Source organism: Plectropomus leopardus, chromosome 4 (genome assembly GCF_026936395.1).
Source record: "Plectropomus leopardus strain MGB_pleo_1.0 chromosome 4, ASM2693639v1, whole genome shotgun sequence".
Taxonomy (NCBI): Eukaryota; Metazoa; Chordata; class Actinopteri; order Perciformes; family Serranidae; genus Plectropomus; species Plectropomus leopardus.
In genome coordinates, this window is record NC_142179.1 from 25,210,814 (window position 1) to 25,229,581 (window position 18,768).

General features: G+C 39.6%; 1 protein-coding gene across 6 annotated transcripts in view; it reads right to left on the reverse strand.

The window, feature by feature from the left end:
* The window catches only part of trpm3 (transient receptor potential cation channel, subfamily M, member 3), a 166,733-nt gene that overhangs the window by 135,508 nt on the left and 12,457 nt on the right, over nt 1-18,768 (reverse strand). The gene's annotated exons all lie outside the window — the stretch shown is intronic.

Genomic DNA, 18,768 nt, shown 5'->3' on the forward strand with positions numbered 1-18,768 from the left:
TGGCATGAATGTTAACCTGCAATTATGAAATTAGGACAGATCATTTCTTCTATTTACAGGTTTTGCTTTGACCCTGAAGGAACATTACATTTTAAATCAAGTATATTACAGGTGTATTAACATATCACTGAAGTGGTTGACATCCAAGAAGACAAAAACAAGCATATGTTTGTTTTTTGACTGATCAAACAGAAAATATAGTCCTGTTTTACCCATGTTGACAAAGGAATAATAAACCCTTTGAAACCTGGATGGACATTAGTTTTTTCTTGTGCTGCATTCAGACGTTCTTCACAAGTATTTAAATGTCTAAAACCTGAGCGAACAGATTTATTCTATTCAAAGACACGGGAAAAGCCAATGAACAAATTATAAGAAATTGGTAGAAGGACAGCCCATGCGCTCTTTTTTGGTTTTGTTTTGTCATTTTTTGTTTATTTGTTTTCAGGTCATTTTCATGTAACTTTTATCTATTTTGTTAATAATTCTGGGGTCATGTCTTGGTCAGTTGCTCATTTCCTTCCCTCATGTTTTTGATAGAAATTAAGCCAATTTGCTCAGGTTTCAAAGGGTTAACAGCACTGGACAACATTAATAAATTACTGTTGGAATATTAATCCTAGTAGAGACTTAACTTAAATACATGATTTGATGTCTCTTCACAGTCAGATGTGTCTGAACAGAATATAATAATGTCTGCGTATATTTTACATTATCTGTTACAACTGAAACAATCAATCTACAATCTGAAACATCTTCAAACGGCCAAATTGATCACTATAAACAGATGATCTTCATAACCAATGTTTGTTTTCTTTTTCTGTATTTCTCATGCAGATTACAAGCTAATTGTACATCTGTATATTTATTACATGATTATAAAGTAATACCTTGCTGAGCGATATCAATCTACTTGACAACAGCGGCTCCAGCCGCAGGTGCTGTCCCCGTGTGCGTTTGTTTTCTGTCTCCATCACTAGCGGCCATAACTGTTTGGTGTGAGAACACTACACAAGGTCGCCTGCAGAACAATGCCATTTCACTGCTTCATCTTGTCGGCTTGTTTTTGACAGTTTGTCGTAAGCTTTGAGGAGATTGCGTTTTTTCACTTCGAGAAAATGACTTTCTGTTTCCTGTCATGATTTCAGTGTGCACGCAGCACCAGCCTCACGTAGCCAGCTGGAAGCAGACAGGTTACAAGGCAAAGTATCCTGAGAGAAAAATAGTTTAAAAAACTGAATTGTCGTAGTTGTATGTTGTCATGTATGAAAAGACCCAAATTAAACACTGTAAGCAGACTACTTAATTGCTATAAGCAAATAATTTAAACAGCATCTGTTAAGGAAATAACCTGTCCTAAAATTGTTGATCCATATAAGCAGCTGATCACTGAAACCACAAGCAGTTTCTGTACTTACAAATGAGCTCTTTCCACTAAATGCCTTTTTACACAAATAGTTTTTAGTTTTATGGTGTTATTACTTCCAGTGCCTCAGAAACAAATGCCTGCATCCATCTCTTTGTTAACTTTAATTATACATGAGTATGTATAATATTTGTTATCTATTTCTACACAAGTGTGAGATTTTCATATTTGATTAAAGGCTGGATGATTATTGTCACTGTTTTAGTTGCATTGGAAATTGCTTTTTCTAAAGGTTATTGGTGCACACATTTCCACCATCCTTGGGAACTTAGAGCATATAAACAATGGCAAACGTTATCAGTGGACCAGCTCTCAGAGATTTGAATGATTGGTTATGAAGCCCACCCGCTATTGTTGCTTCATCCTTGTTGGTGTTTGGTATGCCTTTATTTCTATTTCTAGACACTCAGATTATCTGTCTCCAGTGGGTTACTGATTCACAACACTCAAACACCCAAATTCTTGTCAAAACAAAAGATATAAAAAACAGAAATTAATGACTGTCTTTGTGATATATTTGGACTGGTTGAAGAGTGACTCAGCGTGATTTGATTCTCTGGTGTACGGACAAAAGCACTGAGGGAGTAGTGGTCTTAGTGACAGTACATGATGCCTCCTGTTAGATAAAATACACATCGTGTCAGTGAAACAAAAATGGTTCAAATGAATGTCCATAAGAATTTTTTCATTATTAAGAATCAAATGTCTGAGTATGCCTTTGAAATATGCGCTCTACCTCAGCTGAGGCGCTAACCCTGAGCAAATACAAGATAAGTTTGTAATATGGACATAGAATACAAAGGAAGAAGTTCGTCATATATTTGAGCTTTCATAAAAGGGAAACTTAAGGAAAAATTAAGATCAAATGTGGATGAAGCACCCCACTCAGTGACGCAAAACAGACTCTCAGAGTTATCCTGGAAGCCAAATACAGTCCAAAGAGAAAAGGGTCGCACGCACCAAGAATGACAAATATAAAAGCTGTGATGTGAGCATATACTCTGATGAACAGTAACGTTACATAAACAGTGGTATCACGCATGTGCTGCACACCCCAGTTATGTCAGCAACTTCAGAAAATGATCAGAATCTCAAAATGTCATAATCATCTTCTTGTCTCTGTTGATCATAACAACACAACACAACTGATTCTGAGGATGACCCCGACTGCATCCCAACTGTCTTTTTCCTTGACAGTGTCTTTATAAACACTGTTTGTTCTATCAAACAGGGGGACTTTTTTTCCTTCACCTAAATGACGAGTGTCTCTGCAATATCATCTGGCATATTGAACATGACGCCCTGTAAATTGGAATGGATTTTGACTGGCTGTCATAGTTTCTATCGTTCATCCAATCGCTCTGAAGGTGATCCAAACAATGTTGTTCACCACTGCTGTTGTCACTGTAGTTGTGGTGTGCACTCTGCCATCTACTTGAAATAGAACCTTTATTTAAAAGATATATATATAGCTTTTGTTACAGTTCATTCTTTTGCGATGTGGATGATGTTTTTAAATGTATATATATATATATATATATATATATATATATATATATATATATATATATATATATATATATATATACAGCTTTTGTTACAGGTCATTCTTTCGTGGACGGCAGGGCACAAATATATATAGCACCAGCCGCGAGCAAAGAGCTAGTAAAATATGCAGGCGGCCAAAGAAAAAATTGTATTCTATTGAGTGGCTGGTAAAATGTGAACATTTACTTTGCATTTTGCTGATGGACTAAATGTTAATTGTGCACCCTTGTGGGCGGCGTGGTTTTTCTCTCTTAAAGTTAAAACAAAAGCTGCTGTAATGCCACACAAAATGAAAAAAAAAACAAAAAACCCACAAATGATACTCTGCCACATTGCTAGCATGTTATTTTAATACATCAGTGATACTATAGATCATCTTACTGTATATGCAAATGTCCTAAATACTTTTTTGAGTAACCATCTCAGTTAGTAGGTGTTTTGCCCCGACAGTCAGGGACTGACCTTAAGAATATCCACCTCACTGACCAACGGCTCCCCTGGGGAACTCCGAGACCTCTGGGAGATCTGTCTGTCAACCGTACAGCCAGTCTCTGTGGAGATGGCGTGCATGTGTGTGTGTGTGTGTGTGTGTGTGTGTGTGTGTGTGTGTGTGTGTGTGCGCGTGTGTGTGCGTGTGTCAGTAACATGACAGCATGCCTTCCTCCCCAACCCTCTTGCTTCACACTTCTCCATCACACATCCAGCTTAGTGTATCACTCTGCATTGTCTGCATCCCGACTCTAGATGGCAACCTTCTAATGCACAATACCCATCTCAGCCTGGACCCCGTCACTCAAACCTGACTCCTTTGTATAAAGCGACAATAAAAATTCTGAGTCGACATCAAGCAGCCAGTTATCTTTAATATAGAATAAGGCTGCTTTCATATGACTGAATGCACCAGCATACCGAGCAGATAAAGTCTGCATTATTTTACAGCCAAACAAGCTACACACACGCTGCAACCACCAGGGGGCAGCAGCTCAACACACCTGCTGCAGACAGAAAGTGTCTTGTCTGTTCGGTCCTCTCACTCTTCTTGGTTAAACTTAACTATCACAACATTTAAAGGTATTAAAAGCACGGGCAAAAAAAACAAACAAGACCAGACATGATGAGATTTAATTGTCTCACAGTGATTCATTTCTCCCAGCGGGAGCTTAACTTGGCAGATGAGGGAGGCAATTTACTGTGATTACTTAAGTGCTTTAGAGCTGAGAGCTTGATGGTGAAGGCAAAAAAAAAACATATTCAAAATGTTTTAGTCAGTCACGTTTTCCAACGAAGTGGAAAAATTATCGGTATGTGGTGAGATGGAGATGAGAGGCACTTTAACAAGCTTCACAATTGACTATACTATCAACTTTAACAGGTGCTGCACTACACGCATCACATGATTACTGTGCCAACTACCATCACTTCACTCTACTGCCTGTAGATGTGGGTTTATGTGGTATTATGTAAATGCAAGAAAGTAAACGTGTACGTGTGTGCATCGTTGAATGTCTGAATAATTTTCCCAGGAATCATAATTAGTCGTGAAGAAACTATACATTTAATCATCTTCTGTATGTATGAGTGTGTCTGAGCACATCCATGAGTGGGTGTTATCTGTTGCCCACTTCTACTCAGAGACATCTCTGCTACAGATAGACCTTGTGACATCGCCTATCTGCGTCGTGACAGTAGTGAGAAAGGAGCCCATTTCCACCTGTCATTCAAACCAAGCCAGGAGCTCCTGAGAAGCGGCCCGTTCATTGTAAAAATGTGAATCCCCTCTGCTGGTATTTGTGTGAAAAATGCTTGTAAAGAATGAAGATCAGTGAGTGCCTGTTTGGGTAAAAGAGATAGATGTGTGCAATGTTACTGTTGTATATTATACACAACATTTTAATAAGAGTCCTGTCAAAGAGGGAACAGTCTTTACAAATGGCTGCACTTAAAAGTCCAACTGAAATTCAATTGCAGTTTTCTGTCTGCATACATATCTGCTTTGTATATCACTTGTTTTGTGTTCTTTGAGAAAAAAAATCAGAAACTATCATAGAGAATTTGTATGTTAAATTTTGTTTTGTGATGGCTCCCTGTAGTTTTGCATTAATTCCAGTACTGTTAATTAGCCATATACGCAGATGGAGACCTCATTCGGATCATTTATGTGTGAAGATGCTCTGTATCGTTTCTCAGTGTGTTTTGTTTGATCTGAAGCTTTTGTATGTACGGGATGCCAACCATCTGATTGCTCTCAGAAAATCACTAACCTAATCTACTCCAACTGTGCTGTAGAAAGCCTTTCACTGTTACTGTCTAAACCTACATTTCAATTGTAGATATGCTCAAATAAATGAAGTATTCTTTCATCACACCAAATTAGTGTCAAGGTTTCAACAACTCATTATGTCCTGAAAATTCATTATGATTTGTAATAAAGTGACACAAACCTACAAAGACAGAACCATATTTGACTTTTTTTTTGGCTTATAGTGCAGTTTCTCTTTAACCTCTCTTCTGTGGAATTACGATTACTAAAGAACCTATCATGGTCATCGCACATCACCAGGTTAAAAAAAGCACAGAAAAGCTCTACTTCCTACGTAAACTTAGGAAGGTTAAATTCCAGAACAAGTTCCTGGTTAACTTCTACAGAGGAGCAAAAAGTGAATAGTGTAAATGCTAATTAAACATTGAATGCACAGACTTGGTAAAAATGTTAAAAATTGACTTTTACAGTTGATGTAACTCAGTTTCCAAAGCAATGCTGTTAAATTTGACTTAGTTGAATCAAGTCTAATGCAATTCATATGTTGAAGTTAAGGCTGGTTGAAATACTTTTCTTGGCTTTTTCCATGTAGACTGTACTCAATTTTTAGACTTAAGACTGTTTATTAAGATTCCCGTAATCATAACACAAAAATGTTGACTATACTTATAAAAATTGGGTGGAAAATGTCCCCTCAATTTTTCGTTCGATCTAAGAAACAATTTTTACAATGCGTAATGGCATTTACTCCAGATATACCATCTATTCTTTCTCTTTGAATGCAGAAATGAAAGCTCTGATTATGGGTTCAACTCTCGCACGGTCAGTCATGGTGAAAAAAAGCGCACATGATTAGGAAGCGGTGTAGATGACTGCATCACTCAAACAGACACACATTTACAGTCAATGACACTGTCAGTTTTTCAGTCCAACATGTGACTGAAGGTACGTGAAAACAAAGTTGTCTGCTGTAGATTTATGATGCCAAAAGCCGTTATCTAATTTGTCTTCCTCACCATCTTCCCTGTGTGGTGCTCATCCCCTGGAGGATTCTTGGTAAGTGACAGTTCAATACCTCCCTCCATATGCACTCAAAAACACGTAGGCACACACACATACACATTCTCTCTCTCTCACACTCACACACACACACCCACTACTACTACCCCCTACTTCGCTTGCCCTGAGGGAAGCAGGAAGACCTCTGCTGAGTCGGGTACACTCTTCCATCTGGAGAAAGGCAATGGTTTTTAGCCTGCAGGATGGAACCACACGCGACACACACTCACACACACACTGCAGCTCTCAAAATGAGTTGATTTCTCGAATCACGCACCATCAGAGTTGTGTGACCAATCATAGTTTTGCAAATATGCCAATACCCCATTACCGTTTAATTCTACCTAGAGTGTCTGTGACAGGTGTTTGACCTTATGAAGTAAACATGTTGACCATGCCAAACACGTTGTCACATTAAATATCTGCCTGTCTTCACATTTCTCACACCAGGTCCACATTTTACACCTCTGACATTTAGGCCTCTAGCAGAACTGCCAAATGTTATCGGCAGGTGCAAACAACTGTTGGCAAACAGCAGCGTTATCAGTTAAGACCGAGGTTACAGACTTAGAAGATGGTAATGGTTAAACATAATGGTATTTACCCTATATCACAGCTTAATATGTCATTTCATATGGGTAAAAATTCAGTTAATATTTTAATCAGCCTCTGGACACCACAAGATTTACCCACCGAGTCAAATTTGCCTGAGCTCACAGCCCAATCTGAGGGGATCAAAGGACCCAAAATCATCTTACACATAATGAAAAGGTCTCCCATACCTTCACATTAGCACATACTGTTATTCAAACATGAGTTGAATCAATTACAACAACAGCATGTCAAATTTTCCAATGTGTTCTACAGTACAGGAGGACCATACATATCCAGTGTGGTATTATAGTAATATTTGGTGTCATCGCAACATCAGGAAATTGTGTTACCATCTCAGTAAATATCATCTTCTGTAGCATTATCAGCACCACCACTCTCCAGCCAGCAGCTCTTAAAGCCCCTGCTATTACACCTGCATGTTCTTGTTCTTGTTTGTTTGTATTAACGTCAATCTAAAAAGTAAAACCAAAGCTGTGTTCAAACTGCAGAAAAAAAAAAGAGGACCGTATCAGAACAGCACAAATTACATGGAAACTGATCATTTCCATTTTGATTTGCAGCACTTTCATATGTGATCCTAAATCAGATCCAGGTCTATTTTTTTTCTAATTTGACCTCAGTCCGAACAGTCGTATCGAAAGTCGTGAAACTTTAACTTTACTCAGTGTCGTGCCGAGTGGGTCTTTTTGAGAGGCACTAACAGATGTTTTTTAAAAGTAGCCCTTGACATCCTGAAATTTTGGATGAAATCTGTTTCAGCGAAACCATTCACATCACGATCCCACCACTCCATGTTCCCACTTCAGATCCTCACACACCTCCATACAGTAGTTATTCAAAATTTGGCTCTTTCCCCTCATCCTTGTTATCATCTGTTCGCAAATTATCATGCTTCACTGCACATCAACTTAAAAATAAAACCAAAACACTGACTTCAGTGGCAAAACACTGACTTCAGTGGCAAAACACTGACTTCCAGTGAACAGTGTACTGAGTGTGACATCTTTATCATTCATCTTTTATGTGGGGCAGTTCAGGACTGTGACCACTTCTTACTGGAGTCTAAAAACTGATGTGAACATCCAAACAAAAGAAAAATATTTGAGCAATAAATTCAAATGAGCACTAAGGTTTGCGAGCAAATGAAGCCTAATAGGACAGGTGTGAAAGGTGCAGAAGAAGGGGTTCATGGGAGATATGATATAGTAGATTTGAGAGGAATATAATAAGGTGTGTTGTGAGACCTAAATGAGACTGAGACAAGACTCGCAACAAAGTGGAAAAGAAGGAACTGAGTATTTCACAAGGAAAGTTAAGACTCAAGCAAGGAGGGAAGGAGAACTTTTACAATCTCCCCTCCGGATGAATTCAACCTTTTAGTTTAGCGCACATTACTTCATGCTGTGAGGTAGCCTGACAAAGGAACAGCAAGAGTCAATCCTCTTTTCTCTGCGGCAGAAATTATTTATGTGGCATTTGGTATTCCCAATAATAGGAAGTAGTAAAACTCCAAGTATCTCACGACTACATAATTGCAGAAGAACAAGGACAAGCACGATTAGATTTATAATTGAAATACTGGATCCATCATTCATCACGACCATGAAACACATCCCTTAAACTACATCTCTATGACTTTAAGATATTTGTTCCTGCCAACAAGATTGGACCGACTCTGTAACTACAGTTATATGTAATATCTTGTTGTCTGGTTATACAGGTTGACATCAGACAAATTAACAGATGAATACATTCATTAAATGCTCAGTATGCGCATGTAAACTCTGAAGAGAAAGATGAAATCATCTTCACCCAGAAGCCCTCAAGCTGTCATTCAGCAACACAACAAAATCAGATGTGTCAAGGTCAGAATAAAGTTCACAAGAAATAAGGTAATTACAGTAAGTGCACACAGTATGTACAGTCTTTGTGTAGTTGCATGTACAGTAAATTGCATAGAACCATCAGGATGTGTGTGTGTGTGTGTGTGTGTGTGTGTGTGTGTGTGTGTGTGTGTGTGTGTGTTCTTTCAGTCGTAGCTGAAAAGAAGCTTCAAACTTCCTCAGAACTGAGGAAGGCATAAACAGCACGCAGCGTGGTGCAATAATGAGGACTCTGTCCATGTAATTGGCAATGAATAATAATGAATGATACAAGGACTGCTGGCGGTCCTCGGAGAAGGAATCATTTTGTAGTAATATGCCACCTACGTTGTGAACTGTACGCACGATCTCAAATTAAACATCGACTAACTTCTCTGTGACTGATACTGGCCGTAGCTCAGCGGTTAGGCTGTAAGCACTGAGAGTTCACCGACTCGTTTTAACTATTGTATTATTTAGTTTTACTCCTAAGATTTAAAAATAATTTCTATTATTTAAAAGACATGCAGGTTTGGTTAAGTAGTGACTGTAGGGGTGAATGGTTTGTTTGTCTCTGTCTGCGCTGTTATGGTCTGGCAAACTTTCCAGGGTGTGGCCTGCCTCAGCTGGGATAAACCGCTGCACACCCGTGACCCTTAACAAGATGCGTGGCTATGGATAATGAATAAAACAACGAATATGTTGTTAATAATGAGTAAACTTATATAACTAATATAGCATATGATCTAGCGCCCCAATAAGTCAGTGATATGAGCTTTTTGATGGTGAGCAACAATTCTCAAGAAAACCTTCTCCAGGGTCATTCAAGGAAAAAAAAGTTAACAACTGTAACCACTTCTTTACATCTCAAAACTAAGCTGCAACCTCCACAGCTGAAAAAAATTAAGACAACAGGAAAAATGCCCAAGTCTGATGCAGAAATAATCATCTTTAAAGCCTGATATAAAAAAAAAACAAGCAATTCTGTCTCTGTAGCTAATTTCCACTTTAATAACAACTGTACCAAGAAAACAAAGGGTGACGTCAGAATAGCGACGTCAATTATTTTTACAGTCGAGGATAAGCACTCAAAGTTAGCAACTTTACAGCCTTGATACCAGTGATATTTTTGGGGTATGTGGTACTTGTAACGTGCAATTTTCATCCAGTTAACATAGAACTGGTCCTCTGATGTATTACTTATGTAAATCCTCAGTATACAAATCTGAGTACTTTTGTGATTAATTCATCCTCTTTTTCCGAGAACGCTTTACCTAAAGCAAAAGAAATTACAATTAACCCTACAGAAAGTCACAATCTATCAGCTGTTTTTGTGTGTCTGTAAAAGCATTACCATCAAGTTTTCATCTAAACCTACTTTACCAGCTTTTAGTGTAATAAAGCTCAATTATGACTAAAATCACACCAGTTAAATACAACACAGACCTATGTAAGGCATTTTATCTCTATATATGTAAATCTGTATCTATAAATTACTAACGTTTTTGTTTTCTGGGAGTTTATCCCTTTAGACTAAACTACAAGGCTGTTAAAAAAAAAAACATCATTCAGTGATATACAAAAATAAAACAAAGTCTGGCCCAGGTTTAATATGGCTACAGTTTTAGTTTCTCACGAGGTACAGTTGGGGAAGAGTTTTTAGTGTTTCCATTTTCTGTCCGATGAAGCAGAGAAGTGTGACAACGATCCCTGACAAGAGAACATCTCTGCAGTCTCGCTAAGACACACCAGTCTGATACTGACTGAGGGCAGAATTAGAGAGAAGAGAACAAAGGCAAAGAGTGAAGAAGACGGGGAAAGGAAACAGGGAAAAATGAAAGACAAGAGGGAAACAGAGAGGGCATGAAAGAGACAAATGAATGGACACAGCCATTTACGATAAACATTGCGGTATAGCCTACTCATTTCATGCGTATCGATGTTGGACGCCAGCACGGAATTGCTTTTTTGCATAATGTTGCTGCATTAAAGCAGCTGAAGCGGTTCAGGCTCTGACATTAAGTTTTTCATCTGAATCTCTGCAGAAATGAGGCTGGGAAAGAGATTATGTTTTGTGTTTAACAAAACATTAACTGTCTACCAGGGTAGTTTAGATGATACAGTACAGTATGACCTTTGAATCCATACGGCCTTTTTTTTCAAACTGTGTTAATACCAGTAGCAAAAATGATGTTGCATGACTGTTGAGCATTTAAATTTCTTTGAACCAATGATATGAATTTAGTTTTTTTTTTTTTTTTTTTAATTTTGGGACATTCTAGTCTTTCATAGTCTTTCACATCTACAGTAATAGACATTTCACAAAAGACAGCAGGTGAGGGAGGTTGCGGGGCCCGGCAGGAAGTGTCAACTTCTTTACAATGGAAGACATAATGCAATGTCCACATATGCTGTGCCTCAGGGGGAAAATAATATTGGCCCCAAAATTGCTGCATTGCAGAGGTTATATTGCCTATGGTAGAGTTATTGTTGCCAGAGGAAGAAATTCTTTCTAAAAAGAAAGAAATCAGACCAACTGCACTTCACTTAACAAAATAACACTCAAGTTAGGCCCAGAGACTGTATATAAAGATGGACAACATTTGTCCACTTCTAATGTAAAAAAGCCAAAATCTCCCATATACAGCCAGATGTAAGCCAGAGTCTGCACAGCAGAGATCTATGTATCCAGTTCTGCCAAACCACTCGCCCAACCGATGGTGAGAGATCTTTTTATTTTTTAGCTTGAAATAACTAATCAAAACCAAATTATCCGGGGGAAAAATACTAAGATCTACTTAAAATGTCAGAAACCATCATTGTAGTTTGGCTCATGTCCCGTCTGCTAATATGGAGGGGGCAGGGTTTATAACCTGTACTGCAGCCAGCCACCAGGGGGCAATCGAGAGGTTTTAGCTTCACTTTTGGGGAGCTGTCATGTTGTCCATCTTTATGGTTTGGACTTGAGGGTTACAATGCTTGCACTCACTAGAGGTGATGCAGAAGACAAAAGCCAGTGCATCTGTATTTGCTTTTGCATAGAATGCTGAAGACCACATGCAATCATTAGCTTAATGCATTTGTTGCCCATTGCTTTTGTTGATCACAAGTTTTAAATAGTTTTTTTTTTTTTTTTAAAAACTTCACTTTTTCGCCACACCTCAGTCTACGACACAACAGTGTTATTTCATGTCCTCTGAGATTGGAGGAGATTTAATCCACAGTCTTCTTTTGCAACTTGGTTAACCCACAATCATAGTAGTTTCAGATAATTTCAATTTATAATAAAGTACAGAATAAAGGGCGTAGCAATATGGAAGTCGAACCTCTGTTTAAATTAAAAAAAAGATAAGATAATCCTTTATTAATCCCACAGTGGGGAAATCTGCAGTGTTACAGCTACCATTAGGTACAGGATAAGCAGCAAAAGAACAATATAATAGTAAAATAAGAAAGTATAATAAGAAATCAAGGTGCAAAAATAGTAATATAAAGTTACAAGGTGCCAACAACTCAACAGTCTAGAAAAATATATATATTTTTTAAAAAATATGTACAAGCAAATATGTACCCCAATTGCACAGGGAGGAGGGTATTCAATCTGCATCTGTCGTTTCATACTAAAGATAATGTGCCAGTGCCCCCCATCTCTCTCCCTCTCTTTCGACAGGAGATCAGAGCAGTGCCCATCTAGTAATACCTGAAGCCCCCAAGTCCTTGTCAGCCCAGTGCTCAATGGAGAAATTCAGCAAACACACACACACACACACACACACAGAAATCTATAAATGCCAGATTAGCTTTAGTGCTTGCCGATCTAATCTTCTGAGTCAACAGAGCAATGCAGACATGGCTCAGTGTCAGAAGCCACTATAATGAACAGTCACTCATTTCACCCCAATACTGCAGAAGGAGACTTTCGTCTTAAAACCTAAAGCCTCATTCTCCAACACTCTGTGTGGCTTTGCTAGACTTTTGATTCATTAATTCAATCCAGGATCAAGTTGAGAAACTTTCAGTGAAACTCTCACAGCCTGAAAGATTTTCAGAGGCTTGGGTGAAGAATATAATTTTATTCATCACATTTCTACCTTTATATATTAAAAAAGGCCCATTTCACTAGACTAATTCTGAGCAAGCCAATATGAGCTTATGTAAGGCGAGCACAAGCCATAAGGCTCCTGCGATTTTGATGAGATAATGTCCCTCTGGCCAAGACGGCAGAGTTTGGATCGGGCTAGTTCAGGCTAGTTGTATCCGAAAGCTCCGCGCTACAGAGTGTTTGACATAGCTTGTGTTTAGGAGTGTTTCTGGGTTGTCCTAAAAACCCAGGCCTCAGTGCTCCGCTGAGTGGATAGAACCAGTGAGGTGAAATAGTGGATGGTATAACTAATGGGTCAATCTCCTCCATTTGTCCCTGCATCTCTGAAATGAGCCCCCACTGAGAAGGCGTCACACAAATGCACTACGACAAAAACCGATGCGCACACACACACACACACACACACACACTCACACACACACATATATACAGAACGCCTGCCTGCAGTGGTGTGCATGAAAGCAAAATGCCAAAATCCCCTGACATAAATTCTGCATTAGCCGTTGAGAACCTCCATGTTGCTGTAGCAACGTAGACAAAGTGTAATTACCATCTTGCGGGTCGGTGTAATAAAGCTCGACCCACAGACCGGTGGCCCCAGGGCCCCTGATAATGGCTTTTATGGCAATCATTACTGCCACACCGCTACACAAGGCAACCCATCCGAGGACACACTTTCGCCTTGAAGCCCAGAGCTCATGGCATCACACACAAGAGCTTCAAAGCCACAGTTCAAAGACAGGGTGCAACACGGGTTTTAGATCAACAGATCTATTTTTACTAAATTTACATAAATACGAATATCTACATTTGCATAAAAAAAGACAGAGCGCCCTACTATAGGGTTTTCTTATTCTAGGTTTGGCCACAGGTTTGAGGAAGGCCAGGTGTAAACACAGTCTGCTGACTGCTTTCTACTCATGAAATATTGATAATTTCTGTAAAAATACCAAGGTTTCCCACAGAATACTACAATGGAGGCAAGCCGCCTCATCTGAAGTAAAGAGAGACTCTGCCAATGTCAGAACAATTTTGGGGGATAAACCCTGAGTAATGCTATTCCGTACTAAAGTGTAGAGGCAAAAAAAGAATAATCTAGAGCAATGGTTCCCAAATGGTCAAGACACTGGGTCCAGATTTTTCCTTAGTCATTAGTTCAAAGTCCAAACATAAGAGAAATGGCCAAATATTCAATTCTATTTGACAAAATGTAAAGAACATGTGGGCTTAAAACACAATTAAACAAAAACATACTGTGAAAATAGTGCAAAGAGACAAAGTCACTAACATTTTTTAAAGAAGACATGCACTCCAAACCAACAGGCCCACAGGTTTGGAAGGCATGTTTTCTTTAAAAATGTCAGTGATTTCTTTTTTTTTTGGTTAAAACTTTTTAAGGGAATTTTAGAATAGACCCAGGACCCAGTTTTGGAACGCAACCCACCAGTTGGGAACCACAGGTCTACCGCTCTGACTTAAAAAAACAACAGCCTGCTAACATCTGGTATTAACATGTGTCTTGGGTGATCCAATCACAAGCAGCAAGGCGACACAAAACTGATCCTGATCCAATAATTTTAGTACTTGCCGAGGTGGTCTGGGACACATTTGACCACTTTCCTTTTGCAGCGTAAAGGCTAACGTCCCCCTGAGACGTCTCCAACAGGGACATCATCATCAATGCAGGATGTGGTGGTTGTTTTGGTGACAGCACGTTAACGCTCTATAACTTGCCCATTTTATTACGAGTTGGACGAAGTGTTGCGTGACTGTCCATCGTTTTTGTCTCTGAAAAGAGACAGACTGAATTCTGTTGACCGTGATATCTCCAGTTGTTTTGAGTACAACTAGTAATGTGACTAGCACACAGCTAGTGAGAGGGCGGATGTAATAACTACTAGATCATCTGACCTTCTAGCAGTAACAAAATCTGAACACAAGTGGACAGCCGGAGACACATGAGACACACAGGTGTGAACGACAACGTGTCTCGGCTGTTTTCTAGTGTTCGGATCACCAAAACGCAGGATAATACCAGGTATAAACAGGGTCCACGTGTAACTCTGTGTCCAGGAGACATGGCATAATCAAAGCCTTGTTCATGACATCAACACATAGCACCAAAATCTGCAGAAAAAAAAAGCTACGGGAGTGAAGGACATTAAGGACCAAAATGTATCATCTCTGCATACAAAACAGCTCTAATCTAATGTGAACTGCCTAATGGAAGCTGTTTTGGCTGAGGCACGACCGAACATATCTGAAACGTATCTGTCTGTGCCTCTCTCTACATTTCTGCTCCTCTCTTCTGTCTGAGTGAGGATAAATTAGCAGAAGGAATTCAGAGCGATGCTGCTTAGAGGAGGGTTTAAAAAAGCTTTGATCAGGACCCGTGCCACTAATCTGACAAATCCATAAGGGGAGCAACTCATATCATGTTCTTTTGTAAGAGGCTATGTATTGCTTTAGAAAGTCACCATGCTCTGTGTGCATAAATACATGTTTACTCCATACTACGTTGGTGATAATGAACAAAGATTTCTTTAATTATTTTTAGTAATTTAGCAATCTGAGAACACTTTACATCCTCTGATCATTTATGATGTGATTTGCTGTGCGTTCTAATGCCCACACTACCATATCAGAGGATTTAGTACATAGTAAGTAAGATGCTGTATGCCAAAAATACCAGGATGTTCTACTACATCCGCTCAGATTTTGCAGAACGCAAGCCAGCATGCTTTTCTGGAGACTCTGACCTACAATTCTCTATGCAGCGGGAGACATGTCACATTGACTGAGTCAAAAACAGATGACAGCTGATTGACAGCTGACAGAAGCCGCAGTGACGGATGACGGTGCATTTAAGTGATTGATGACGAGGAGACGAATTTAATTGTTTTACACATCAATCATTTAAGCGAACAAAATAATAAGAGATTATCAGCAAACTAAACTATAATACAGAAAAGCATATCCAGGCTAATCTTAGTAATATACGGTCGGTGAGTTATGTTTTCTTTGGTTACCATGGTAACGCATGTATGAGCAAGAGGGTCAAAGTTCAGGGTGCCGTGTTAGACGACAGCGCATGTAGACGCAGCAGCCAGTAGCTCCTCAAATCCTTGATACTTTTTTGCTATATTTTTCTATTTTTTCGACTCCATGGCCACTTCTGCTGAAGCAAAACTTTTCTATGACAGAGAAGTACGTACTAAAAACAAAAAGAAATAGTGATTCAGAACACACCCTTGGTTTCCTCTAAATGTTCATGTTTCTGTGTGTGTACAATAAGTGTGCATACTATGTGTGTGTGTGTGTGTCATCCAAAGAGCTGTGTTGAAGATAAGACGTCCTCACTGTTTTTTAATCCTGCGGTCCAGGTTGAGCGGATTTCGCTGTTTCTTTCACTTTGGCACAAAAGTGTGCGCAAACAAGTGATTTCACTTCTACATCCCTGCCACTCAGAATTAGTGCACTGGCCTCGAAGGCAAGGAGCACAGCGTGGACAGAGCTAACTTAAGGACAGTGGCATACTTCAATCAGAGTGATATAATGAAAAGAGTTTTTCAGTGCAATTCATTAGCCCCTCACAGTGTACTTTTACAGTTCACTTCAACGAACGATCCAAAAGCCTTGCAGAGAGAAAGGATTATGGAGCTGTCATAATACCTCTGCCTCTTCCTAAATCTCATGGAGAGAAAAGAGAGGGAGGGTGAATGGATCCACAGATCGGTAAAAATGAAAGCGAGAGAAAGAAGAGGTGATAAATAAAAGCCAAATTAAATCTAGAATTGTGATGGTTACATGTTTTCTGACACAGACGCACGTGTTCTTGTCTGGCATTTTCAAGACTGAAAAACGAGAAGCTCTTCGTGATGTAGGTTGTGGTATTTCATCTACAAAAATCTGTCAGCGCCTTTTATCTATCTTTAGTCATTTCGGCAGACAGTCGGGCAAACTCACTAATAGTTCAGTGGAACTTGGCGGGCTGCAGAGTCAACTGGAGTCAAACTGCAGCGATGGCGATGAGTGTTTTTAAGGTCAGGATACGCCCTCCATCAGGCACTCCATGTTTCCACATCACTTAATCACACACACACACACAGATAAAGTCTGTCAGGTCGTCTGTGGTCATTACCTCAGCAAGGTGAGCGGGGGAATCATTGCCACAGCAACAAAAGTTTGCCATGCGACCTTATCAAACCTGTCTTCTTGCGTTCCTATCCCTCCCTTTCCCTTTTCATCGCCAGAGTTCATTTTGCCCTTTCTATCCCCCCTGAAAAGTTCACCATACACATCCTCTCTCTGAATAGTATCTAGGGAGAAGATCTCCTTAGTTTGGCTTCAACAAAAAAAGGGGGGGTCATGCTACACCCCACTGTGTCTGTGTGCGAGAGAAAGTGATAGATAAAATGTACCACTTTTATTCGTAACACCTTTCTCAAAATTATCCTGCCTCCTCAATCCTCTCGCACTTTAAGCTCCATCTGTATCACGCACTCACTCTCCTCTGTCTCACAAACAGTCGCATACAAATAAGTCCTTTCATCCTCCCAAAAGATGCTTCATCTCCTCAGCACGCTCCCCCACCATCTAACACCTCCCACCGCGTTCACTGCTTAAGCAAACTACACGATACTTCGAGCTGTTTCCGAGCTACTGTTGCTAAGGATGTCAGTCAACACCCTCCACAAACACACACTACCTCACACCATCACCGCCATCAAATAACCAGCTTATTTGTACTACCAGTCTGCCACTGAAACGTGTGTTAAGCAGATTAAAATGTTGAGGACTTAGCTGTGTCGGCATGCCAGCAGCCCTGCCTCAGGTTTATGACTCAGCCCCACAGAAAGTGAAATGAAAGGTCTCAGGAGCTGCATGAAAGTTACTGAGAGAGAGCAATTAATGACTGCTCACTCATAAATGAAAGAAAGCCAATGTTTTTGGCAGCCTGACTTTTTTGTTTTGCTGCTTTTGCTCATTGCTTTATGTGGTGCTTTGCTTACAGGGCACTGTGAGAATGGATATGTTCACGTTTTTTTCACACATCTGTCTGTGCTCCTCTGGCCTCCTCCCCTACCACTACCTAACCTTTCTCCAGATGGCTCTCTCATCTGTCTGCTTCCCTTTGCTATTTCATTTCTCTTTAATTAGTATGAGCTGTATTACGATAGGCTGAAGATTTACAATGCACCATGGGTATTATTCCACCCACACCATTGCCTGTGAATTACTATCAAAGACTCCATAAGAAAATAACGTGTATGAATGTGTATTTAACAATAACTTAATTAAACGCAATGAAAAACACAACTGTCACAGTCTAAATTAGTACAGCTCTAATTGGCAGATACAGGGGATAAGGATGTCCAAATCAAGTTTGTTTGGCCCTAATCAGAGTAATTTAATATTTGGTTTCTGTTGATCCAGATACTGATCATATACTATAGGAGCAGAGTATTTGCAATGTCGATGATTAAATATGTGTCTGACACATTGAAATAACGGGTGAAGTCTTTTGACTTTGATAAACATTATTTTTTTATGAGCTACATAATGATTCAAAACGATTAAGTTGATCTTAATTCATTAATATGATGAGAATACAATTTTAACTGGAAAGAGCTGATTCCTGAAATTGATGCTAAATGACATTTCAAGGGGCTTTCACAGCGCCGCACGGTAACTCACCGCCTCCAGTCATTTCAATGAGGGGAAGGCGGCAAAGGGGAGGCAGTTTTGAAAGGCGCGGTCGGGGTATGAAGTGTTCGCCGCCCACGTGCACACGCAGTTTTTTGCTCTGCTGCAATGAGTTCACAGTAATGAACTTTTGGCGATTGCTGCCTGGGTTTTGCCGGTCAAACCGGATGGCAGGCATTATAGAGCAGAA